The sequence below is a fragment of the Pleurodeles waltl genome, chromosome 2_1 (assembly GCF_031143425.1).
Source record: "Pleurodeles waltl isolate 20211129_DDA chromosome 2_1, aPleWal1.hap1.20221129, whole genome shotgun sequence".
NCBI lineage: Eukaryota > Metazoa > Chordata > Amphibia > Caudata > Salamandridae > Pleurodeles > Pleurodeles waltl.
In genome coordinates, this window is record NC_090438.1 from 867,397,591 (window position 1) to 867,424,102 (window position 26,512).

The window sequence follows — 26,512 nt, forward strand, 5'->3', positions numbered from 1 at the left end:
TGCACAGACCAGGATATTTGGCATTCACATGGGAAATGTACTGGTCCACCAAACACACAATCTGCACATTCATCGAGTGATAGCTTTTTCTATTCCTGTAAACCTGTTCATTCCTCCAGGGGGGGGACAAACGCTACATGTGTAACATCAATGGCACACATGATGTTGGGGATAGTCCCAGGACATAAACGTCAGCCTTCACTGTGGCCAAATCCTCCACTTGGGGGAACACGATGTAGCTGTGCATCTGTTTCAGCAGGGCAGACAACACTATGGTCAACACGTTGGAGAACATTGGCTGAGACATCCCTGATGCCATGGCCACTGTTGTTTGGAAGGAACCACTTGCCAGGAAATGGAGCACTGACAGCACCTGCACTAGAGGGGGAATTCATGTGGGCTGGCGGATAGCTGACATCAGGTCTGGCTCCAATTGGACACACAGTTCTAGCATTGTGGCACAATCAAGTCTGCATGTGATGATAATGTGTCTGTCCTCCATTGTCGCAAGGTCCACCAGGGGTCTGTACACCGGAGGATGCCACCATCTCATATGCTGCCTCAGCGGTTGAAGCCTATGGAAGAGAACTGTGAGCAGAGGGTCATATTTCCACATCTATTGCACTAATGTTGATTTTTTTACTTTACCGAAGCAGTATGTGAACACGAGAGTCTGTTGATGTGCCAATGTCTGCTGTGACGCAGTTAGGTGCCATGCCCTGTCCCCCCCTGTAATGGCGGCTGCCTGACCTGTGAGGAGGGACAAGTGGAAATGAGGTAAGTTCACATTGGTTATTATTGGGCCCTATGGGTTCCAGGAGCCAATGGCGATGTATGCCAGCGGTGACGGTACGTACAGCCGTGGACGTGACCCACATGTTCTAGCTATTCGCTCACTTGCTACCTGACCTTCAACAGGAGAGGATCTACACTGCAAGTGCTGCTGTGACCTGTGTCTGCAAGGGACAATGGCTCATGTCTCTGGGGAAAGGGCCCCTGCCTTCTCTGCGGAGGAGTTGGAGAAACTGGTGGATGGGGTCCTACCCCAGTTCACATTACTTTACGGTCCTCCAGACAAACAGGTTAGTACACTGTGAGCATGATGCCTGGGCCATGAATGTATGGAATGCTGTGGATGTAAGCCACATATTGGGGGTGCTGAGGCGTCCTGGCCAGAGTGCAGCATGTTAGGTGGTCGTTGTATGTGTGTCAGGGCATGGGTGGGAATTGGTGGGCAATGAGTATGACTGTCCAGACGGGTGAGTGATTTCCATTTCCGCTGTCTTTTCCCTCCAGGTCAGTGCCCATCAGAAAAAGGGAATTTGGAGTGCCATCACCAAGAAGGTGCAGACCCTGGGGGTCTTTCACAGGCAGAGCACCCACTGCCGCAAGAGGTGGGAGGACCTGCGCCGCTGGTCAAAGAAGACGGCGGTGGCCCAGCTGGGGCTGGCCTCCAAAAGTGGAAGGGGTGCCCGTCGCACCATGACCGCCCTAATGTTCCACATCCTGGCGGTGGCCTATCCAGAGTTGGATGGGCGCTTGAGGGCATCACAGCAGCCACAAGGGGGTGAGTACAGATTCAGAATCATGACTTTGCTCGCATTAAGGTTTTACCTGGGTGGGAGATGTGGGGTGTGGGTGCCCCTAGGCCAGGGCGAACATGGCAGGGTAGGTACCTTGTTGGGCAGGCTCTGGAGCACTCCTACCTCAATAGTATAAGTGGCCATCTACTACTGGGCAGGGACCTGTGGGTTTCGTTTGTGCAGATGCTAGCATTAGGCATTGTACCACATGGGCTGGTGACTAGCTGTGTAACTGGTAGGGCATGGCCTAGTGCATAGGGCTGCTCCCTGTGTGTTGTGTACGCCAACAGTGGTGTTGTTGCTGGCATTGACCAAGTGTATCCTCTGTCTCTCTCTCCCCTTTTTGTTTTGTCACCCTGTCCTTGTGTGCATTAGTATCATCTGGCGGAGGAGCAGAGGCCCCGGCGATGGAGGAAGCTGCATCCCACATGGGCCTGGAGGCTGAATCCACAGACAGTGAGGGAACCAGTGGGATGGAGGGCGGGGGAGCACCACGACGGGGACAGAAGGGGAGACCACAGACAGCAACTCCTCCTCCGATGGAAGCTCCCTGGCGGTGGCAGACACCTCTGTGCCCACTCCAACAACAGGTACAGCCGCCACCCCCTACCAGCACCGCTCTCCCAGCAGCCCCTCAGCATGTTTCCCGTTCCCGCTCACCCAGGAGGGTGGGCATCTCCTTCGCCCCAAGCACCTCAGGCCCTGCCCCAGTCAGCCCTGCTGCCTCAGTGAGGAGTCTATTGACCTCCTGAGATCCCTCTCTGTTGGGCAGTCAACCATTCTGAATGCCATCCAGGGTGTCGAGAGACATTTACAACAAACAAATGCATACCTGGAGGGCATTCACTCTGGCATGGCAGCCCAACAGAGAGTATTTCAGGCTCTAGCCTCAGCACTGATGGTAGCCATTGTCCCTGTGTCTAGCCTCCCCCCTCCAACTTCCTCTACCCAGTCCCAATCCCCTTAACCTCAGCCTATCCCAAGCACACCTTCAGACCAGCATTCACCCAAATCAACACACAAAAGTGGCTCAGGCAAACACGAGTACCACACTTCATCTCACAGGCACTCACACAAGCACCATGCCCATGCACACACACTAACATCCACTGCCTCCACTGTGCCCCCTCCTCCTTATCTTCCACCTCCCTCCAAGTATCGTCTCCATTCACACCTGCATGCACTACATCCTCATCCACTACCTCCATCACCAGCACGCCCATCATAACACACCCCTCACTGGCAGTCATCAACCCCACAACCATGCACACATCCCCTGTGTCCTCTCGTAGTGTGTCTGTGACCCCTCCTCCCAAAGTACACAAATGTAAGCACACATCCACCCAACAGGCATCCACCTCACAACAGCATCCAGCCCATGCACCTTCACCCAAACTCAGCAGACAGAAACCTCCCACAACTACTCCCTCTTCCTCCACTCCCAAATCCTCTCCATCTTCCTGTCCCAGTGTGTCTAAAAAACTTTTCCTGGCTAACGTGAACCACCAAGGAGCATGACCCACCCAGCAAGGCCTCGGCCAAGGTCCCACAGCATCTGCCAAGGTGAGGAAGGGGCTGAAAATCCCTGTCACTGTACCATCTGTGAGACACGAGCCATCAACAAAGACAATTTGATCACTTTTTTCCAATCGGGTATCTCAAATATCAAGTCTTGGTTTTGTACACAGTTCAGTTACCTCAAGACAATCATGTTCAATGTCTTCCTCCTTTTCAATTTCAACGGTATCACTTGGAAAAAATGTTGCTGGATTCAACACTGTACATCTTTTCAATGTTAGATTTGGAGCACCTATTATGCTCGTCTCGTACCTTGTCAGTCTTGCACCAGTCAAATACTGTGTTTTTGTTCTTGCCGGTAAAATCTCAACAGAGTGTGGTACCATTAGCATCAAAGGGTATCCCATCACTACTCCCTCACACTGAGAAAGACTTTGACCAACTGCGGCAACTGCACACAGACAACTTGGTAAAGCTGCTGCGACTGTGTCCAAGGTAGCTGAAAAATAGGCTATTGGGCGATAAGCACCTCCATGGACCTGTGCCAAAACAGACAAAGAACAAGCATCACATTCATGACAAAACAATGTGAATGTCTATGTGTAATCAGGCATCCCCAAAACTGGAGCTCTGCACAAACTCTCTCCCAACTCAGTGAACGCTTTCATCTGATCCGCATCTAAAGTAATGGGGTCAGTGACTTCGTAATGTGTCAATTGCTGCAACAGATTGGCAATCTCAGCAAAATTTGGAATCCACTGATGACAATATCCTACCATTCCCAGATACATTCTGACATCTGTCTGTGAAGTCGGAGGATGCAACAGACTCTCTGCAAAATTATTGTAATCCTTTCTCTGGAGTAAGAAGAAGATTGTTGTTATATTTGTCTAATAACTAATGATTCTCTGGGTAGATATTGATTGGTTATATTGATCATAGATGACATTAGTCACTACATGGCTAGGATACTCCTTGTGATCCAAAGGTTCATTAGCCTATACGCGTCCCCTTGTAAGTTTACTTTTTAAGGACCAGGCGCGTTTGCAGCTGTAACTTGAAATAGAAATGTTATTGAGATGGAAAGCATTCAGTCAACTATAGGGATAGGAGCAATCCGCATCGTGATTTGAAATGAAGAGGGAATTACTTATGTCATGGAAACATGTTGAGAAAACACAGAAATGGGTGATGCTGTTGGACGACTTCGTTATTTTGTTGAAGATTGAATGATGACTGAGGTCAAAGGCGAATCCTGACTAGTTGTTTCTGTTAAAGTTATTGTTTAATGGAATAAAATGTGTCAAGTTCAGGATGTAGTACTTTGCAATCTTTATCTTTTTTCATTCTTCGCCAGTGATATTGTCTTGTGTTCTTGTCTTTACAAAAAGGAAGGGGATAGTACTGGCCGTGTCTGAATCACACGTGTGTACACAGACATTTCAATATGGTAGAGATGCTGCATGCAAAAATTGATGCATTAAAAGACTGCACAGAATCTAAAAGAGATTTTCGAAGGCATTACTGGGATTTGGTAATTCTGCTTAGTTTATTAGTACTTGAGAATAAACTTTTGCTTCGAAGCCTACTATAATTCTGCTAAATGCCAGTGTTGTTAAATACCAAAACGCTTAGACTTGATTTCACCTCATTCCATTTTCTTCCACCACCCTATACTGCTTCCACTGTCTTTCTCTCACTCATGAAGGCTCATTTTCCGACCCTCATTCCCCACAGTCACTGTTTTCCTTTGTTCACTTACCCATTCAGCAATGCTGGGGGGGAGCCTTGAAAACAGCACAGTGTTACTTTAGTGTCTGCCCTGAGCAGGTATTAAAACAATGACGCTGTAATGGGGCAGAATGGTGCACTGAAATGTAGATTTCACTGCCCCATTTCTGCGTTCCTTTATGCAGGGGTAACACCTACCTTGCATACATTTTACTTGACACAGGTGTAATGTGGTGCAAGGCTTTACAAACTGGCCTAATTTGACCTTTGCAGCAGTTTGCACCCCTATGTGGGGGACTGTTTGCGCCGCCGTAGCCTAACAAAATGATGCTACAGGGCTCAAGGGGCTTGTAAATGAGCCCCTTAGGGTTTTCTTTATTTGTGGAAACACTGTGTTTTCCTCAAATTCATGAACAGCTGGCACAGGACAACCTTGCAGCATCTGTTCTGCACTGTACTGTAGTTCATGTGACCAATCAGACCTCGTACATGAGGATACAGACCTTTTTATTGACATGGTGATGCAGTCACTGGAATAAAAGAACGAGCTTCATCTGTATGGTGTGGCTCACTCCAATCAAACAAAACCAAATTGTAAACTACAAGCCTAACAGACAAGAGCCATAAGTCAAAATGTTGCTAGTTGAGATGACATCTGGATTGGGGCTATATATAACTATACAAAAAATAAACTGCAAAATGTATGCACCTCTTTTTGCCTCTCCAAACTTCTAATACAATCAGTAGATTAAGAGAATAGATTCCCAATTTTTCTGCACAATGAAGTTGGGTTCCTGTGAGAAGAAAAGATTACAAAAAAAGTCTGTCCTGAGTTATTTTTTTATTTATTTTTTTGACGTTTTTATTGATGGAAAACATGAAGCATTACAGGATATATGTATATAGGCATTTTCTCAACTTTCCACTTTACATCAAATAATTACTCTTTGTATATATGTGTGCATACAATCTGCTGAGTATACTGATTGGTGGGTGTAAAGATGTCAGCCCAGGGGGTGGGGAGAGAGAGGGGAGTGGGAGCAAGAGGGAGAGATGTGGGGGTAAAGGGAGAGGCGAGACCGTATGGGAGAGGGATAGGGGGAAGAGGGATAATAAGGAGAGAGAATGGAAAGAGGGGGGGAAAGGGAGAAGAGGGTGTGGAGAGGGAGGAGGGGGGAGGATCCTAGAGTCAGTGCTTCTTGGCAATGGAGTGTTCTGAATATTTCCTGTCTGGGAGAGGGATAAGGTACTGAAGGGAGGATGGTGAGCGAGGGAATGCCCGTAGGGACCCAGGATTGGGTATATCAGGGGTCTAGGTCGTTCTAGGTACATTTAATGTTCGAGGACTGGCCAGATGGGGTGAGGGGGAGCAAATCCACTGACATATGAATAAATTGGTTGGGGAGGTGAGCATTTCCAGAAGTGGGTAGTCTGGAGGAGAGAAGCGAAAAAATATTAATAAGAGTAGGGGTGATATTAATGATATGGGGGGAGGGGGCCAAGAGAGGAGTGGGGGTGGAGAGGGTCCTGGAGTGTCAACCGCTGGTGTTGCTGTCCCTGTCCATCAGTCTTCCTCCCACTACATCATGGTCCCGTCAGGAAGGGACTCCAGATTTCTGCGAACAGAGCTGCTTGATCTTGTAGATTATAAATTACACCTTCATGGGTGGCAGTTTGGAACATGGCTGTCATCCATTCTGCTGATGTTGGGGCTACGCTAGACCTCCAGTGTCGAAGGATACAGATTTTGGCTGTGGCGATTGCCGTGTGAATCAGCCGTTTTTGGGGTTGTGATAGGGAGGGGTACAGGCGCATATCATGTAGAAAGATAAGTGGTGGTGGTGTCGGGTCTGGGATCGGTATGATATCCATGAGCGTATGACGTACTGTATCCCATAGGGGTTGTATAGTTGGGCAGTGACATAGGATATGAAGAAGGTCGCATTGGAGGTCCGCGCATCGCCAGCATTTCGCGTGTGGTATCAGGCCTGCTTTGAAGAGTTTCATGGGGTCCAGTACCAGTCTTGAAGAATTTTAAATAAACAGAATTTCAATCGGGCCTCTCGGACCCCCCTGTCTAGGGCGTGCATTGTGTCCGACCACTCTTCCTCTGTAAAATCTGTCTCCATTCGTTCTTGCCATTTTAGACGCAGCCGCTCTAGGAGGGGTTGCGAGTATAGGTGGTTTGTTATCTCTGCATATAGGCCAGCCATGACGCCTCTGTGTAGACCCCATGTCTGCAGGTAAGTAACGATAGGTGAGATCTTAATCGTCCATGGGGGGGTACCTAGTGTCTAGCGCATGCAGTGCTTAAGCTGCATATATTGCCACTCTTGTTTGTTGTCAATGCTGAATTCTTCCCGTAGGGAGTCAAAGGGTCAAAGGTGATCATCATCCACTATTTGGGATATATTATGGACTCCAGCCGTGCTCCATTGGGGCCACTGCAAGGTGTTTCCTCCTATTTTTATGCATTTGTTTCCTGCTATAGGAGCCTGGGCGTGCAGGAAAGGGTGTGTGCTTAACAGGCGGTGTGCTCTGCGCCATGCTGCGTTTGTGGCCATAAGGACAGGGTTTGCCAAGTGGGAACAGTCAGTGTATACTCTATATGCTGTCCTTAGAGTAGATTTTCCGTGGTTACCCATTGTGGAGGGTCCGGTGTGCCAGGTAATGTGTAAGCCAGTTGCGATAGTTCTAGTGCTAAGGAATATTGTTCTACTGAGGGTAAGGCTAATCCGCCGTAGGGACGTCGTGCCAATAGTATTGCGGGCTTCAGTCTTGGGCGTGTAGAGCCCCAGACAAAAGATCTTATCGAGGTATCAATCATCCGGAGAAGGGAGAGGGGTACCTGCAAAGGGAGCATACCTAGTACGTTTGTAAAACGCGGTACGGTAACCATCCTGACCGCCTGTGTCCTGCCCCACATGGATAAACCCAATAGTGTTGGGAGTTCCGTATGGTGGCTGCCAGGGGTTCCATTGCCAGTAAGAATAAAAGTGGCGAAATGGGGCAACCTTGTCGGGTGCCTCTTCCAATGGGGAATGGGTCTGATAGAAAGCCCCCGCAATTAACTTGTGCGGTTGGATGGTCATATAATAATCGGACTTTGGAAATAAATTGGTCCCCGAGGCCGAAGTGTTTCATTGTAATAAATTGATAGAGCCATTCGATGCGATCAAATGCTTTTTCTGCATCAAGGGATAAGGCCAGTGCCTCCTCTGCTAAGTGTAGCGATTCGATCAATGTATGACACAGGGTACGCATATGGTTTCTGGAGGTGCGACCCGGCACGAATCCTACCTGGGTATTGTGGATCAAGGATGGGATCACTTTACGTAGCCGTGCTGCTAGGACGCTGGCTAGTAATTTGACATCTCCGATCAAGAGTGAGATAGGGCGATATCTGCCACAAAGCAAGGGGTCTCTCCCTGGTTTGGGTAAGACGACGATTGTGACTCTGTTAGAGAGGGCACCCAAAGAACCCTCCTGGCATGCTTCTGAGAGCACCTTGTGTACTGCCGTGATTGCCTCCTCCCCAGCCCATCTGTAAAATTCAGCTGGGAACCCGTCCTCTCCTGGGGATTTATGGTAAGGGAGGGTTGCGACTGCTTGTATTATTTCTTCTCTGCTTATATCGCCGTCGAGTAGGGCTCGGCCGGCTTCCGATAGGCGGGGTACTTTGGCCGCAGTGAGAAACATTTCAGCCCGCGCATGGTCGGTCTGTATTTCAGGGGTGTAAAGATGCTGATAGTATGCAGCGAATTCATTCACAATGTCTTGAGGGTTGGTCAATACCACTCCTGAGGAGGACGTTATGGCCGGGATGGCAGAGGCGGCTTCTCTTTGCCGGAGCTGTGCCGCTAGAAGGCGTCCCGCCTTTTCTCCTTGCTCATAGTGGCGACTGCGCAATCTTTGTAGCGCGTATTCTGCCTGTGTTGTGTGAAGCCTGTGTGTGCCAATCTGGCCCGTTCGAGTGAGCGGCGTAGCTCAGGGGTCGGATGAGTGGTGTATTGTTTAGTAAGGCTCTGGATCTCGTTTTCTAAGGTACGCTGGCGGGTCTTCCTATCTCTGTTGTTTAGTGCCGCATCACGCATCATATTCACTCTCAGGATGGCCTTTGCCGCTGCCCATAACACCCGTTTGGACACCACAGAGCCCGTGTTTTCGGTCATGTACGTAGATATGTGGGCCTTAAGTTGTTCCTTCCCTTGTGGGGAGCGGTATCTATTTATAGCAAAACGCCATGGCTTACGACCGGGGGAGGCCAGCCCTGCTTGTAGCAAGAGAAGGATCGGGGAGTGGTCTGAGAGTCCACTATCTAGGATACAAGTGTCTTGTATTTGGGGGATTATGGTATGCGATACTAGAAAATAGTCCAGGCGTGACTGGGTGCCGTGAACGAATGATAGGAAGGTGTATTCTTTGTCCTTTGGGTGTGTTAGCCTCCAACAGTCGACTAAACCTACGTCTGTGGTTATGTCCGTCAATAGTGCCCTATCTTGGCTGTTGCCCACATCTATGGGGCCTGTCCTGTCCATTATGGCATCTCGGGCAAGGTTCCAGTCTCCCCCTATAATGTAGCGGGTCGCTCCTATTTAAGTCAGTAGACGGTTTAGTTGCAGGAAAAAGGGGCGCTTTGTGCCCGTTGGTGCATAAACGGAGCCCACGCATAGGGAGGTGTTTCCTATTTTCAGTTTAGTGAATGCATATCTCCCTTCTGTGTCATTCCATGTTTTAATAATCGTGACCGGAAGGGATTTCCGCATTAGGATTGCTACACCGCATTTGCGAGGCGTACTGCCCCCAGATTCCCGGCTGGTTGGGCAACAACTAAAGACAACCCTTCCTACCCAGTCACGTTTAAGCTTGCTGGATTCTGCATTATCTAGGTGTGTCTCTTGGATCAGGGCTATATCCGCTCTCTTGGATTGGAGATAGGATAGAATCTTTTTCCGTTTGATGTAGTTCGTCATGCCATGAACATTCCAGGAGAGGATTCGTAGTGGGCGCGTCGTACGGGAGGCGTTCCCTGGCATTCTCGATGGTAGAACAAGATCGCAGCGGTCCTGTGGGTGGTAGATGTAGGGTAAGGGGGGGATACCTTTGCCAATGAAATAGGGACTGTGCTCACCGAGTGATGATAAGTAGGGGGGGAAGAGGAGTCAATTGGTGAGGGCCGAACACTCCAATAGGAGAAGGGGTGGAGGGTTGAGAAGATTACATGAGGGGGAGAAGATTAAGAGAAAATGATGGATGAGAAAGGGAAGGAAGGGTATTGGCGTTAATAAATAGGATAAGATAAAGTGAGATAAAATAAAATAAAATAACAGGGAGGGTCAAAGGAAGGAAGGGGTGGAGGGGCCGGGTACAGATAGAGGCTAGGGGTCGGAAGCCTCCTATGGGAAGGTCTGTAGACGGCGAGTCCGATTACTATCGGAGCTTTCCGCGCCGTCAGAGCGATCTCTCTGCCGGGGAGGCGGCGGATGGGCAGAGGGCAGCCTGTTGTGGTTTATGGCAGGGGGGTGCGCGGGCTCCAAATTCCAAAAAGGGGTGGGGGGCGGGACGCAACCGCGCAGCGGGAGGGGCCCGAGGAGGGGCAATTGCCATGTTGGTAGTTATGTTCGGGGTTTACTGTCCTGGGTGGGAGGGAGAGGGGCAGGGCAGCGGGGTGGGGAAGGACAACGTGAGAGCAACTGAGAGGGCCTAGTGTATTGATGTAAGTGCCCGTGCATTGTTGGGAGCTCTTACGATCATCCTTGCCTAATGTGATGCCTCGTACGGTTGGTATGTTCACGCCTGTAGGGTGCTGGATGACCTCTATGCTCGGTTAATGCCATCATATTAGGTTCTGCATTATGGGATGCTGTGGTGGGAGGGAGGGAAGGGAAGAGTTTGCAGGGACTGGGGAAAGTGTGTTAGGAGACGAGATGTAAGAAATGAGATATAGTGTAATATAATATAATATAATATAATGGAATATAGCATTTTGCATAAGGGAGGAAGTAAAAGGGGGGGGTCACGGGGCCAGGGGAGAGTGGGGGGGCGTAAGGCACTGCGGTGTGGGGCCGGGTAGGGGCTATGGAATATATCTGCACATAACAATTAACAATTTGCAATGTACAAATTTACAAATTAGAAGTTTCTGTACTCATAGTTTCACTGCAATATATATTGTGGCATACATCTTCTCTATTACTTCTTATAACGTAACATAACATAGTATAACAGGGTTCCTTGTTATTATCGTGTCATTATCTTTTAGATCACGTATCTTGGGGTAAATCTTGTAGTTGATAGTAAGTGTTAATAGGTCTTGGTCTGTGTGTGTCTAATGTGGTCTTCTTACTTTTACCTATGTGTCTTGTAATGTATTATTGTGTCATAATTCTATGTAGTACATTTAGGGGTTGTCAGTTTATTAACTAGTCCGGTGGTATGATCATGATCGTGCAGCGCCCTGTTTTGCATAGTATAATATAATGTAATATCTCCTACTGCAGGATCTCCCACTGTTCTATTACCCTGTTGGGTGTCAGTGTTTGTGTCCCTGTGCATGGCTTGTTTTGTTTATTTTTGGACTTCTGTGTAAGGGTTGGGGGTTAGCGGAATCTAGCAGAAAGGTTTATTGATATGGTTTACATATTATGTGATATGTGGCTATGTGGCATTGTTATTGTGAATTGTTCTGTAATTGGGTGAGAGGGGTGTCTACTTATTTGTTAGGAGTTTGGTTGTTTGTCTGGTTGCGGCCTCTTAGGGTGAGATCCTAACTTATATGTGGCCTGTGGATGGCGGTGAAGCCTGGTGTGTGCACTGGTATGTGTACCTTGAGCCTTTTGGCAGACAGTTCATACCGTGTTATTGCAACATAGAACCTTACAGTATGCTACAGAGAGCATAAACCTATGAAACTTCTATCTTTAAAGGTGGTAGTAATGGTGTCTATAGGATAGGTGCAATTACAAAGTCCAAATGTGTAGTCATCTGTCCATAGGGTTGTCGCCGGTTGACCTTCGGTGTTGTCATAGTTGTTTCTTGTGAGCACTGCAGTAGATAGTCGTCTCAAGGGGATGCGGCCGCTGGTTTCAGAGGTGAGCGGGATTTATCTCTCTCCGATAGCTGGGTATGGACTGCCACCGCGTGTAGGACCTGTCCTCTATCATCATGCGATTTAGCTAGTCTCTCTAGGTCTCTGCTCCTTTGGCCGGTGTCGGTGTCATGGCAAATAGTGCCGTCATTCTCCAGTCCTGGGAGAAAGGTTCCATTGTCGTCGTTGCCCCATGAGACGGCTAGTGGACAACTTGTGCTTGTAAAATCCGTAGGTTGGCGGTGAAAGGAGTCAAGGAATAGTTTCAGTTCTTCTGGGTTGTAAAAGTCCCTGGATACTCCGTTTTTGGTAACCCACATTCTGGCGGGGTCAAAGAGGCCGTATTTCATCTCTAGTTGGCGAAGTCGGGGTCTTAAAGCTAGGAAGGCCTTCCTGCGTCATTAGTGTCCTTAGAGTAGTCAGCAGTTATCCGAATGTCGTGTTGGCCTATCCGAAAGGGGCCGTGGTTACGCGCTGTTTGTAGTATTTGCCGGGTCTGATTGTGGCGTAGGAGGCTAGCGATGATCGGACGGGGTCTAAGGGATGTGTTTCGTGCCTACTCTATGTACGCGTTGGAATTCTAGAGGTGGATCAAAGTTCAGAGAAGTCAGTTTAGGGAGGGTAGAGCTCAGGAAGGCCTGTATGTCGGTGCCTTCTTCGTTTTCCGGAATTCCCAGTAGGCGAATGTTGTCTCTTCGGCTTCTGTCCTCCAAATCTGTGAGTTTGCTCTTGAGGTAGAGAAGGTCCTGGTCTCTATCCTGGGATGTGGCCATCTGCGTTTCCAATGATCCCATGCGATGTTCCAGGCCTGTCACTCTGGTTTGAAAGCTTGCAATGTCTAACCGCATGGATTTGGTTTCTAAGGTCAATGATGATATGGAAGCATCTATTCCCTCTATTCGACGCTCAACAGCAGTGATCTCATGTAGTATCCGTTCCATAGTAGTGGATTGTTCCTTGTCCGATGTCGTAACGGGCTGGGTTGAGGGTGATGACGGATAGGTCTCCGTTGTCATGGGGGTTGGTCGTTTCTGGTGGAGCGCCTCTGAGAATATTAACTGTCTTGCCGGCTTGCCTGCCAGTTTGTGGTTCGGTTTGCTGCCAGACATCCCCTTACAAGTCTGCAAAGGCTACCTGATTGGACCCGAGGTCTTCTTCGGGATAGGATAGGGGTTTACGAGTCAGTCGGTCCTTGTCTCTGGTTCTTCACCTGTCCGTTTTTCAATGGTTCCTCCAATCTTCCTTTTAGGGAGGGTAGAAGGAGGGGTGAGTGAGACCCTCTCTATGGTGCTTTACCTCCTAACCATTGTCATTGTCTGTGCCTGCTGCTAAATTCTTTTTCTATTTCCAGTGCAGGCAGTAGTAGAGGTTTTTTGTTCCTGCCTCGGTGTTCAGATAGCTGGAGTTGGAGAAACAGAGGTAGGTAATGAATATTTGGTTTCAACGTTCCTTTATTTGTTTTCCGTGTCCAATAGTGGTCCCTTTATCTCTTTTCACTCTCTTTTTACTTCTCTTTTTTTTTGTTTCTTTCTCTGTCCCCCTATACCTCTCTTCTTGCGTATGGGTTTTTCCTCTTTTTATTTTTTTATTTTACTTGTTTCTGTCGGTTTTGTAGATGATAGTTCCTTTGACTGTTTGCCTACTGCATATCCCTTTTTGTTCCCGCAGTTCGATGCTCGGTGCCCCCTCCTCCTCCGCTTCCTCCTCCTCCGCCTGCTCCCTGTTCTGTCAAAAAAGGGGGGGGAGAAGGTTCGGGGTATACTAGTTGCTGCTCATGTTGCTGGCCACCTATCCCCCCTTCTCTGTCTCACCTCACTCCCCCCTGTCTTCCTCCCGTTCTCTCCAAGGGAAGAGGGGGGAAAGGCGCTGCAGGCAATATCAGGCCGGGGGGACCTAATTCGGCGTGTTACCTCCCTCCGATGCAGGAGAAGGCCCGAAGATCCCCGCCGAGGGTGCCGGGCGCCTTCAGTCCGGGGTAGCCGGGATGTCCGCTGCGTCTCCGACTGGAGGGTGCGGTTCCGCCCCCTCGTTCAGGACTCCAGCGCTGGGTCTCGTCGCGGGTCCCCCAGTGATCCACCACTGGTCTTTCCGTTTTGCCTTCTTTTTATACCTTCCTCGGGGGCCAGGGGTGCCTAGGGCCCGGAGCGTAGGGAGAGTCCCCGAGGCCCCTCACGGGGCCATCCCACTGCTCTGCCTCTTCTTCAGCCCTGTCTCAGTGGGCCGACCGCGGGATCAGGACGGTGCTGCTCCGCCCCCCGAATAGGCTTCTTCCCGTAAGACGGCCGCAGACCCTCCAGGTCTCGGCCACGGCCCGTTTCACCCCTGGTTCAGGGGCCCAGAGGCCTCTGGAGCACTCCGCCGCCAGACAGATTCTTCAGTGCGGCCACAGCGAGGCCCCCGCCGCCTCCCCAGGGTCGCTACAGCACGGAGCTCCGGGTTTAGGCGGCCATCTTCCTTCGTGGCCCAGCCACGCCCCCTTTCCTGAGTTATTTAATTATGTCTTGAGTGGCTATTATGCTCTCTAAATTTGTAAAGAGTCAGTTAGCTGAATTGTGGTTCAAATTCTGGGTATCTTGAGGAATCAATATGTGACATCTGTCTGGCAAACCTTTAAGGTCAGCACTAGCAATGAGTCCTGAAAATCAGTGACCATATGTGCTGTGTAAGTCTGTGATCCCTGACACTAGCCACATTTAGCACTACCTCACAACTATCTGCAACATCTCATACACCAAATCAGAAAATCACACTTCGGAGTGAACACTGATCTTGGTTTTAACCACACACTGAATGTCTGGGCCACACTGCTTGCAGAATGAGGCAATATGAAATTACTAATCAGTGACCTCTAAGGAGGCATTCTTCAGTAGGGGCTACAGTTCATGTCAAACATTGTAAAGTGAGTTCATGCTTTACTGTGCTTCCAGGGTCAATCTTGAGATGTATCTTCAGTATTGTTCTGTCTTTGTGTCAAAACACATTCCATTGCAGCTGTAGGTAATCATCTGCTTTTAAGGCTTGTTGAATCTCATCTAGGAATGGACAGGACCATTCAACCACCAGCATGATGCTCTAGGGTGGTTAAACTGATAAGATATGATAGGTAATCATCCAAATTTTACTGAGAGTGAGTAATCTTGCAGCTGTAGTACCAATGTTTCTGGCCTTTGGGGAAGCTAACAGGCAGATCCTTGAAAGAAAGGAGTCAGAAGTTCATGGTCATTGTGAACAGTGACATTTAGAAATGAAAATGTCTGCACTCCCAGTTGCCAGCACTTTTTTTCAATTTGATCTGCAAATATATTTATTTAGTGAATGTAACAGCTCTGCAGGCCCATACAACTTGCACCCATTCTTCACATTCTTGTTTTTGAAATAGTATAGCTAATAACCTAGTGAGACTGGCATCCATAGCTAATTCAGAGTCCTTGGCTGAGTCAAAGTATACTAAAGATGTTTTGCAGATAGTGTATTTTTGGTGCTTTGAAATACTTTCTGGTGACTCTCGTCCTGAGCCCAGGTGGTGTATGCTTTTGTGAGTTCCTTCAGTCCAGAGAGGGAGGTCAGGTCTTAAGGAAGCTCCCATAATTGATGATCACTCTGAGGAGATTCCTTATTTGCATTTTTGAGGAGGGGAAGTTGATTTGATGTCCTGACCTTTAGCTGGCTATGGATAGATTCCTTTGACCCAGAAATAGTATACGAAAACTGGGGCTTGATGTACAAACAGTTTAAGCACTTGCAAACCCTATGCTATGGTAAATCAGAGAGTTTGTGAATGTTAAAAACCTGTTTTCAAACATACTAAGCTCATTTAGGTGGTCATTCTGACCTCGGCGGTAAAAGGCGCCTACCGCTGGTCAGAAATCCTCCATAATCCTGCCGCGGTCGCGGAAACCCGCCACAGTCATTCTGACCCGCAGCAGCCAAACCTCCGAAAATCCGACAGCCACAACAGACCGCCAGACCAGCGGTCGGCGGAAAAGTGGAGGTGACAAAACCTCCACCGTCACGCCAACAGAAATACGCCCATGCCATTACGACCCACGAATCCACGCGGCGGTCTTTCCAACGCGGTTTTCCATTGGCGGGACACACCGCCGCGGTCAGAATACACACAAACGAACAAAACTCAGCCACATTGGCCGATTTGAATTCCACACACCTGATACACATACACACACCACTCCCACACACACAATACAATATAAAACACACACCCACATCACCCACAAACCCCTACGACCAAAAATTCCGAAAGAAGGCCAGAGCGAGACACCACCATCCACAAACTAGCAGCCACAGCCACTCAACACCATCACCCACACAATATCCACACACAAAACAACACACACCACCACACTCAACTCACTTAACTCCACATACTCCACCCCACACATCATACACACCACCCCATGGCACCCCAAAGACACCCCCGCTTCTCAGACGAAGAACTCAGGGTCATGGTGGAGGAAATCGTTCGGGTAGAGCCCCAGCTGTTCGGCACACAGATCCAATACACCAGCATTGCCCGGAGGACGGAGCTATGGCAGAGGATTGTCGACAGGGTCAACGCTGTGGGACAGCACCCCAGAAATCGGGAAGACATCAGGAAGCGATGGAACGACCTACGGGGGAAGGTGCGTTCCATGGTATCCAGGCACAACATCGCCGTGCAGAAGACTGGCGGAGGACCCCCACCTCAACCCCCACAATTTACAACATGGGAGGAGGAAGTCTTGAACATCCTGCATCCTGACGGCCTCGCAGGAGTCGGCGGAGGAATGGATACTGGTAAGTTGAAGCTTCACTACTGCTTCCCCCCACCTGCATGCCAAATCATACCCCAACCCTCACCCCCATCCTCGAACCCCACCCTCACCCCCACCCCCATCCTCACCCCCACCCTCACCCCCACCACCATCCTCACCCCCACCACCATCCTCACCCCCAGCACACCTATTCCCTGCCAATGTCTCACCATCACAACCCACACATCCCAAAACCTAGGCCTGCATGCGACCACTAAGCATGGACACCCATCACCAAAGCATGCCCAATGCATATACACATCCCCCCCACAAGCCACCCTCACCAAAGCCCCACACACGAATGCCAGCACTTGGGGACACGGGAACCCACAGATACACCCATATGCCACACATTGAAACTATAACCATACCTCTATACCCCTGCAGGACCCGACCGTCAACACACCGCCGCGGAGGGCCCAGAATTCTCCACACCCCCCACCCAAGAGGCCGTCAGCGATGACAGCAGCTCTGTCGACCTGGACACCGATGACCAGCCCGGACCATCGGGGACCTCTGGACAGTCGGTTCCCCTCACACAGGCACAGGCCACTACAGACCCAAACCCCTCTGGGAACACCAGCACAGCTCCCACCCAGCGGGCCCATGCCTCTGTCTCCAGGGCGCGTCAATCTGCGGTGTGTCTACCACTACAGGGCACCCAGGATAACCCACCACCCCAACAACAACAGGGACCTGGGGGCAGTGGTAGTGGGCACACCGGCCAGAGGGCAGAGGCCCAGGGAAACAGGGCAACTCGGAGGGCAGCTGTGCGACAGGGGGGGGACGGGCCCAGGGAACCCACTCTCCACGAGGCCCTCACCACCATCATGGGAGCATACAACCGCTCCCAGGAGACGATGGCGACGGTACTGGCCCGGTTCCAGGAGATCCAGGTACTGCAGGAGGAACACTATCGGGGGTACAGGGAGGACATAAGAGCCCTCACCTCCACCCTGGTTACCATGGTCGGGCTGCTGCAGGACCTCATCAACACCAGGACGGACACTCAACAACAACAAAGGGCCCCTGCCACTAGCCTGGACCAAGAACAGCCAACCACCTCCGCCGGCGCTAGTGGACAGGAGGCCCCCGCACAACAGCAGCCCACCAGACCCCCACCTCCTGCAGGAGAAGAACCACCCCGCAAGAGGGCCCTGAGATCTCGCAAGAAGACAGAGTAGGATGTCAAGACCCCCGCCAGCAAAGGATACCACCTGATGTCATCCCACTGTCCCACATTGTCACCCTGTCCATCCTTGAACTGCCCATGCTCCATCTCTCCACAGGCCTCTGGACAATGCACCTGTGTGACTGTTACTCTGGACTCTGCCATGGACATTCCTTCACCATAGCCCCCACCCACTTGAAACCACCCATCCCATTTTGAGCACTGAAATAAACACCTATTTTGCACAAAACTATCTGGAGTCTGGCTGTGATTTCAAAATATTGTAATTGACATGACAGTGCAAATATGTCCTTGTACATAGTGAAGTCAACAAACAGCTGCCACAAAGCTGTAGTCCATGGGGAAACGAAGCACAGGACTCGTTGTGGGGACCCCAGATCTGAAATAGGGAGGGAAAAGCCACAACTCAGTCATCATACACTGGGGCAAATAGACAGGCAGCAGAGATGCAGGAGAGTAGTTCAGATTTACTAAATTATCTTTGAATTGTTACCTGTGTCCTATTGGAAGTACTGTTCAATGATTCTGTCCCTGTTGTCTGTTTCAGCCCCGTCGTCTTCCTCCTCGTCACTCTCCACAGGTTCCACCGCTGCCACAACACCACCGTCTCGACCATCCTCCTGCAGGAAAGGCACCTGGCGGCGCAAAGCCAGGTTGTGAAGCATGCAGCAGGCCACGATGATGTGACACACCTTCTTAGGTGAGTACATTAGGGATCCACCTGTCATATGCAGGCACCTAAACCTGGCCTTTAGGAGGCCAAAGGTGCGTTCGATCACCCTCCTAGTACGCCCATGGGCCTCATTGTACCGTTCCTCTGCCCTGGTCCGGGGATTCCTTACTGGGGTCAGTAGCCACGACAGGTTGGGGTACCCAGAGTCCCCCAATAGCCATACACGGTGTCTCTCTAGCTGTTCCATCACGTAAGGGATGCTGCTATTCCTCAGGATGTAGGCGTCATGCACTGACCCTGGGAATTTGGCATTTACATGCGAGATGTACTGGTCAGCCAAACACACCACCTGGATGTTCATGGAATGGTAACTTTTTCTGTTCCTGTACACCTGCTCCCTGTCTCTTGGGGGAACCAAAGCCACATGGGTCCCATCAATGGCACCAATGACGTTGGGAATATGTCCAAGGGCATAGAAATCACCCTTCACTGCAGCCAATTCGCCCACCTCAGGGAAAATGATGTAGCTCCTCACGTATTTCATCAGGGCAGACAACACTCTGGATAACACCTTCGAAAACATGGGCTGAGACATCCCAGAAGCAATTCCCACTGTTGTCTGAAATGACCCACTTGCCAAGAAATGGAGTACTGACAGGACCTGCACCAGAGGGGGAATCCCTGTGGGTTGGCGGATGGGGGACATCAGGTCGGGATCCAGCTGGGCACACAGTTCATGTATAGTGGCACGGTTAAGACAGTAGGTCAGGATAATGTGGCGTTCTTCCATTGTCGACAGGTCCACCAGCGGTCGGTACACGGGAGGATTCATCCGTCTCCTCGCCAAACCCAGCGGACGGTGCCTAGGAAGGACAACATGGAGCACACAGTCAAGCAACCCACAGGTACGTACTCACAGCTAGCACAGTAAACGATTCTCTATGCAGTGAATGGCGTGTCTGAGTGGCTATGCAAGGCCTAGGCCTGTGTGACGCAGTTGAAATTGAGCCATGTGGACCCTCGAAATGGCGGCTGCCTGACCTGTGAAGTGTGACAATGGGATGTGAGGTCAATGCGCTGGCGTGGCACACCGCGGCGGGCAGCGGTCGAAGACCGCGGCGCGAAGCCGCATTGGTTAACATTGAAGCCTATTGGTTTCAGGAGCCAATGGCGAAGGGCGCCGGCGGTGGTGGTACGCACCGCCGCGGTACGCACCGCCGCGGACGTGACCGCCATTTTCTATCTACTTATCCACTTGCGACTTGAACTTTCACAGGAGAGGACCTATACTGCAAGTGTTGCTGTGACCTCGGTCTGGAAGGGACAATGGCTGCTGCGACTGGGGAAAGGGCCCCTGCCTTCACTGGAGAGGAGTTGGAGAAACTTGTGGATGGGGTCCTCCCCCAGTATGCGCTACTCTACGGTCCTCCAGACCAACAAGTGAGTTTAATTCAATATGGATTTGGGGCCACTGGCTGGCTTGGGGGCCTGGCGGGGGGCCTGGCGGGGATGGGGGGCATGTTGGGCCTGGCGGGGGGCATGGCGGGGGGCCTGGCGGGGATGGGGGGCATGTTGGGCCTGGCGGGGGGCCTGGCGGGGATGGGGGGGCATGTTGGGGCTGGCGGGGGGCATGGCGGGGGGCCTTGCGGGGATGGGGGGCATGTTGGGCCTGGCGGGGGGCCTGGCGGGGATGGGGGGGCATGTTGGGGCTGGCGGGGGGCATGGCGGGGGGCCTTGCGGGGATGGGGGGCATGTTGGGCCTGGCGGGGGGCATGGCGGGGGGCCTGGCGGGGATGGGGGGCATGTTGGGCCTGGCGGGGGGCCTGGCGGGGATGGGGGGGCATGTTGGGGTTGGCGGGGGGCATGGCGGGGGGCCTTGCGGGGATGGGGGGCATGTTGGGCCTGGCGGGGGGCCTGGCGGGGATGGGGGGGCATGTTGGGCCTGGCGGGGGGCATGGCGGGGGGCCTTGCGGGGATGGGGGGCATGTTGGGCCTGGCGGGGGGCCTGGCGGGGATGGGGGGGCATGTTGGGGCTGGCGGGAGGCATAGCGGGGGGCATGGCGTGGGGCCTTGCGGGGATGGGGGGCATGTTGGGCCTGACGGGGGGCATGGCGGGGGGCCTGGCAGGGATGGGGGGCATGTTGGGCCTGGCGGGGGGCCTGGCGGGGATGGGGGGGCATGTTGGGGCTGGCGGGGGGCATGGCGGGGGGCCTTGCGGGGATGGGGGGCATGTTGGGCCTGGCGGGGGGCCTGGCGGGGATGGGGGGCATGTTGGGGCTGGCGGGGGGCATGGCGAGGGGTCTTGCGGGGATGGGGGGCATGTTGGGCCTGGCGGGGGGCATGGCGGGGGGCCTGGCGGGGATGGGGGGCATGTTGGGCCTGGCGGGGGCATGGCGGGGGGCCTGGCGGGGATGGGGGGCATGTTGGGCCTGGCGGGGGCATGGCGGGGGGCCTGGCGGGGATGGGGGCGTTGGGCCACTGGCAACGAAAATGCAGACAAACTTGAACGTGGTATTTCTCCCTCCCTGTACGTGTCACATAGGTCCGCGCCCATGAGAAGATCGGGATTTGGCGTGCCATCGCCAAGGAAGTCCGGACCCTGGGGTTCCACCATCGACGGGGCACCCACTGCCGCAAGAGGTGGGAGGACATCCGCCGCGGGACCAAGAAGACCGCTGAGTCTCTGCTGGGGATGGCCTCCCAACGTAGGCGGGGTGCCTGCCGTCAACTGACCCCCCTGATGTTCCGGATCCTGGCGGTGGCCTACCCTGATTTGGATGGGCGCGTGAGGGCAGCACAGCAGACACTAGGGGGTGAGTCCAAGCATTATCTACTCTGTTGTCGCGCAGTGGAGGTGTCTCGGTGGGGGAGGAGGGCTGTGGGTCCCCCTAGGCCAGGGCGATATCTGTAGGCTGGGCACCCCCGTAAGCCCCTGTGTCCCCAGCCACCACCCTCAGTAGTGTGTCAGTACAGCCATCCCTGGGCCGTGTCATCCATGGGTGCAGTTGTCAACTCTAGGCGTGTAGGGCATGTTCCACAGAATGCGTAGCGGACCCCAAGTGCGCAACTTAGTGCAGGGGGCATCTGTGTCTGTCATGTCCGCTAACTGTATCGGAGATCCATGTACTCAATATCCCTTTATTTCTCTCTCCCCCCCCCTTTTTGTTTGTCTTTCTGTGCTTGTGTGCATCAGCATCATCAGGCGGAGGAGAAGTGGCATCGGGGCAGGAGGGAGCTGCATCTCACATGGCCCAGGAGGGCCATGCCACAGAGTCTGACTGGACCAGTGAGACGGAGGGCGAGGGGAGCTCCACAACGGGGACGACTGGACCCTGCAGCGACACGGACACGTCCTCGGAAGGGAGCTCCCTTGCGGGCGTGGCACCATCCGTGCCCCCCGCCATTACAGGTACAGCCGCCACCCAGCGCACCATCTCCGCCCTCCCAGCAGCCCCTCAGCGTTCGCCCCGTGCCCGCTCTGCCAGGAAGCCGGGCATCTCCTTCGCCCCAGGCACCTCAGGCCCTGCCCCTGTTACCCCCGCTGCCCTCAGTGAGGAGGTCATTGACCTCCTCCGAACGCTCATTGTTGGGCAGACTACCCTTTTGAATGCCATCCAGGGGGTGGAGAGGGAGGTTCATCGCAGCAATGCGTACCTGAAGGGCATTCATTCGGGTCAGGCTGCCCATCAGCGATCGTTCCAGGCTCTGGCCTCAGCACTGACGGCAGCCATTGTCCCTGTCTCCTGCCTCCCTCTACTAACTCCCTCCTCCCAGTCTCCTGTTCCTCTGCCTGTCCCACCCACACCATCAGACCAGCCTGCACACACCTCAACACCCAAGAGAAGCTCATCCAAACATAAGCACCACAGATCACGCAGACATTCACACACGCAACATTCCGATGCAGACATGCCAACAGTCACTATCACCTCTGTGACCCCCACCTCCTCGTCTCCCTCCTCCCTCCCTGTGACGTCTACACTCACACCTCCATTCACCTCACCATCAGCCAGTGTTTCCATCACCAGCACACCCTCCAGTCCAGTCCGCACACGTGCAGTCACCACCCCCACTGCCATTTACACGTCCCCTGTGTCCTCTCCCACTGTGTCTGTCACCCCCTCTTCCACACCACACAAACGCAGCCACCCACCCACCCAACAGCCATCCACCTCACGACAGCCTATCCCTCCTGCACCTGCACCCAAAGACAGCAAACGTGACTCACCTACAACCACATCCTCTCCCTCCACTCCCATTCCCACTGTACCTACCACTCTCCATTGTCCCAAGAAACTCTTCCTCGCCACTGCTAACTTCTTTACTGACCCTGAGCCCCCCCCTCCTTCTCGTCGGGGTAAGAAGAGCACCTCAGCCACCACCAGCCCTGCAGCCCCCTTGACAAGGGTGCAGGGGTATTGGAGCCCACCAGCCCGCATGTCTGGATCTTCGCCCAGCAGCAAGGGGACAGCCAGCCCACCCCCTGGGAAGAGGAGCAGAAGGCGGAAGGGGCGCCGCAGGAGCCCGGCTTCTACATCCCCCCCGGACACCACCCAGACACAGTCACCAGCCACAGCTCCAAAGGGAGGAAAGGGCCACAGACTCCCGACTAAGGAGGGCAAGGGCAGCAAGTCGGAGAGGTTAGGCTGCAGGCCTGCTGCCCAGGAGGAGCCCACCAGCCCCATAGCCGCTGGCCAGGGAGGACCCAGCCCAGCTGGCCAGGAGGGCCCCACCACCCACAGCCCAGGTGGGCATTGAAGGAGCACCATCCCCGCTGCCCAGGAGGGCACCACCAGGCAATGAGCAGTTGGCCATAGACCGGCCGCCGTCTCAAGCACCGCTGAACTGGGCCCCGCCGTCTCAAGAACCGCTGAACTGGGCCCCGCCGTCTCAAGCACCGCTGAACTGGGCCCCGCCGTCTCAAGAACCGCTGAACTGGGCCCCGCCGTCTCAAGCACCGCTGAACTGGGCCCCGCCGTCTCAAGAACCGCTGAACTGGGCCCGCCGTCTCAAGAACCGCTGAACTGGGCCCCGCCGTCTCAAGAACCGCTGAACTGGGCCCGCCGTCTCAAGCACCGCTGAACTGGGCCCCGCCGTCTCAAGAAACGCTGAACTGGGCCCCGCCGTCTCAAGCACCGCTGAACTGGGCCCCGCCGTCTCCAGCACCGCTCCGCTGGGGACCGCGTCTCAAGCACCGCTGAACTGGGCCCCGCCGTCTCAAGAACCGCTGAACTGGGCCCCGCCGTCTCCAGCACCGCTCCGCTGGGGACCGCCGTCTCAAGCACCGCTGAACTGGGCCCCGCCGTCTCAAGAACCGCTGAACTGGGCCCCGCCGTCTCAAGAAACGCTGAACTGGGCCCCGCCGTCTCAAGCACCGCTGAACTGGGCCCCGCCGTCTCAAGCACCGCTGAACTGGGCCCCGCCGTCTCCAGCACCGCTCCGCTGGGGACCACCGTCTCAAGCACCGCTGAACTGGGCCCCGCCGTCTCAAGAACCGCTGAACTGGGCCCCGCCGTCTCCAGCACCGCTCCGCTGGGGACCGCCGTCTCAAGCACCGCTGAACTGGGCCCCGCCGTCTCAAGAAACGCTGAACTGGGCCCCGCCGTCTCAAGCACCGCTGAACTGGGCCCCGCCGTCTCCAGCACTGCTCCGCTAGGGACCGCCGTCTCAAGCACCGCTGAACTGGGCCCCGCCGTCTCAAGCACCGCTGAACTGGGCCCCGCCGTCTCCAGCACAGCTCCGCTGGGGACCGCCGTCTCAAGAACCGCTGAACTGGGCCCTTCAAGGCAAGAAGCGCTGAACTGGGCCCTTCAAGGCAAGAACCGCTGGCCCTTTGGCAGACGTGGCAGGGCAGGATCTGTCTCGGGCAGGGCTGCAGGATGTCCTCTGGCCAACATGCCTCCTCCAGTGGCAGTGGAGTCTGTTATGGACTGTTTGGACTGTGGCTTTGCTCTCCCCAGGATGGCCCAGTGGGCAGGCCACCCACTGTATGGACTGTATGGACTGTGGCTTTGCTCTCCCCAGGATGGCCCAGTGGGCAGGCCACCCACTGTATGGACTGTATGGACTGTGGCTTTGCTCTCCCCAGGATGGCCCAGTGGGCAGGCCACCCACTGTATGGACTGTATGGACTGTGGCTTTGCTCTCCCCAGGATGGCCCAGTGGGCAGGCCACCCACTGTATGGACTGTATGGACTGTGGCTTTGCTCTCCCCAGGATGGCCCAGTGGGCAGGCCACCCACTGTATGGACTGTATGGACTGTGGCTTTGCTCTCCCCAGGATGGGCCAGTGGGCAGGCCACCCACTGTATGGACTGTTTGGACTGTGGCTTTGCTCTCCCCAGGATGGCCCAGTGGTCATGGAGTCCCCTCGTGGATCTGGCGTCGTGTACTCAAGTGGCTGAGGTGCCCCCCCTTCCCTTCCCCCTGAGGTGCCTGTCCTTTTTTCTTTCTGATGCCCCTGCAGTGTTCTCTCCGTGGAGTTCTTGTCGTGGGACTGGGCCTTGCCCCTTTGCTCAGGACCCCTGTGGTCCACGGACAGTGGTTGGACTACATTTAGTAGCTGTATATATTTTGTACATAGTTTATTTATTTATTGGGATTACTGCTGTCCATTTTTCAATATATCTGCCCGTTTAAGATCTCTTCTTTTGGTCTTTGCATTATTTCGGAAGGGGGGGGTTTGTGGGTTGTGACAGTGATCTGTGGGAATGCATTGATGTGTGTGTTGTAGTGGGTGTGGGTGGGTGGGTGTGTGCCGGTAATCTTTTCCCTCCCCTGTGTCGTAGGTGCAGTACTCACCGATGTCTTCCGCGCCGCCGGGCGTGCTCCTGGTACAGGAGCAGGTATAGGAGTGCGGGAATGACCTGCAACTCGGGTTCCATACTGCCGGAATCTCGCGTGGAGTGCGTAGAGGTGAGCGTTTTCCCGTTCGTAGTCTGTTTCCGCCGTGTTTTTATCGGCGGTGCTCCCGCCCCGGAAAAGGTGGCGGATTGGTGGGTCGTGATAGGGTGGGCGGTACATTGTCTGCCGCCTGGCTGTTGGCGGGGACCGCCGCGCTGTTTGTTTGTTCCGCCGTGGCGGGCGGAGTGTTAATGCGGCGGGCTGTGTTGGCGGTTCCCGCCAGGGTCAGAATTGCATATTTTGGACCGCCGGCCTGTTGGCGGCTTGGCCCCCGCTTTATCACCGACCGCCAGGGTCAGAATGAGGGCCTTAATCATTTGGAAACAGGGTCAAGTCTGGTTTGCATATTACTGGGTCCAAACTGGGGTGGTGTGGTGGCCAAAAGAACAATGGATTAAACCCAGATGTTTGTGACTAGGAGCGAATGTTTGCATTGTTAGGCATTCTGCCCATCATTTGTTCTTTTTGCTTTTGTTGCCCTAAGTGGGAAGGGTATGCCCAAATGTGTGTCCTGTGCTCACTGCACCACTGGATTCAAGCTAGCTTGGCTGATGAAGGGTGATATCCTGAAACCGGTCTTAGAATGCTTGTTTCCTGTCCAGGGAGGACCTGGCTTGGCGGTTCGGGCTGGACTGTTCGCATGGGGAACAGGGTCAAGACTGATTTGCATATGGGTGATTCCAAAGTGAAATGGTGTGGTGAGCAAAAAAACTATGGATTAGACCCAGATCTTTGTGACTGGGGGTGAATGTTTGCATTGTTAGGCATTCTGTCCATCATCTGTTCTTTTTGCCTGAATCATAATGGGGTGCGATTTGTGAGCTACCTTACTAACATGAGGTAGGTCAAATTGCAGCCCTCTATGAGTCAGTATTTTGTGAACTGACCTATTTGTACATAGATTGGTTAAAAAAATACAAATATTCTAACTAAAAGTCAGTGCAGATATTACAAACTATTTTACCAAATTCATTCCTAATACATCAGCCCCCTGGTGTTGTCTTTCTTTAATCA